The 1,181-nt window shown below is 38.9% G+C and overlaps 1 non-coding gene across 1 annotated transcript; it reads left to right on the top strand.

The window, feature by feature from the left end:
- The first annotated feature begins 315 nt into the window (after window positions 1–315).
- TRNAC-GCA (transfer RNA cysteine (anticodon GCA)) lies at window positions 316–387 on the top strand. Its single transcript has one exon. It is a non-coding gene; the product is annotated as a tRNA-Cys (tRNA).
- The last annotated feature ends 794 nt before the right edge of the window (window positions 388–1,181 follow it).

Below are 1,181 nucleotides of genomic sequence, written 5' to 3'. Positions count from 1 at the left end.
ACAAACAAATCAGCTAAAACCACCTATCAGTGCAGGGTTTGTCATTGCGGAGTACAAACAGAGATTTAACCTTCTTAGGTGTTTGTATAAAAGGCAGAGAGAGGGTTTCTTGATAAACAGCTACCTGACCTTCCTATATAGTGTTCCTGATTCCACTGACCTTCGTTCACCTACCTTCACCTCTGTTCCCGTGTGTTATATTATCAATCCGTTAATTTAGTGTGGCAATCTTTTCACTGATATTCCTATACGCAATGAACAGGGTGTGTTATTCTGTACGTAAGGTTGAAATTATTAGAAAGTAGTCATGCGAGTGGGGGTGTAGCTCAGTGGTAGAGCATTCGACTGCAGATCGAGAGGTCCTCGGTTCAATCCCGAGTGCCCCCTTGGTTTTTTTCCCCATTCTGCTTTCGTTGTTATAAACGTTGGAAGGGATTATTTTCCTACAAGTGGTTTTAAATATTAAAAAAATAATTTATGCAATAATAGCAATCAATGAATGAAATTATAAAATAGTTAATTTTGATTAGAATCAACTCCTCCTCATTTCCATTCTTCTCAATAAGAAAAAAAATTAAAAAAAGAAACGTGTTTTCTTCATGGCATAACTGGTTGGATATCCTTGAATAGCTTAGATGTTTAAGTGAAGTATGCCGTTAAAGGTTATCTTACACAATAGCTAGGTATTATTATTATTACTATTACTATTATTGGGTGACATTTCAAGGTAATCCCGTAAACACCTCGACTACACACAACTCGTCAATCCGTCAGCTCCGTAGGACTCAGTCTTTCATGTACATCCGAGAATGCCTATTATTCATCTGCTTCTAGTGCCATCTACCGGTGAATAAAGTATTTTTTTCTGTATATTAGGTACGTTTTGGCAGATTTGTTTAACGAAAAGTCCCATATCCTCTTATCACGGTTAGAACGAGTGGGTCACCCGAGTGCTTACACCGGCAGTGGGCTACTGCACAGCGGACACAAAGAATGACGGAGCATTGGAATGGATGCAGACCGACAAGGAACGAACTGTAATTACCTGCAAAAATTCAATTGGAAAGTGAATGTCGCATTACAAACCAATGCGACGTACACTCTCAATGTTCCAATTGGAGGTTTTTTGCGCGTTTCTTAGACATTAACTCCAAGTCATCTCGAAGCCATCAGGAAACATA

This window comes from Typopeltis vanoorti, chromosome 6, assembly GCF_054136105.1.
Source record: "Typopeltis vanoorti isolate ZY-2024b chromosome 6, IOZ_Tvanoo_1.0, whole genome shotgun sequence".
In the NCBI taxonomy this organism is placed as follows: Eukaryota; Metazoa; Arthropoda; class Arachnida; order Uropygi; family Thelyphonidae; genus Typopeltis; species Typopeltis vanoorti.
The sequence above is the reverse complement of the archived record's forward strand: the minus strand, read 5'-3'. Positions and strand labels throughout refer to the sequence as shown.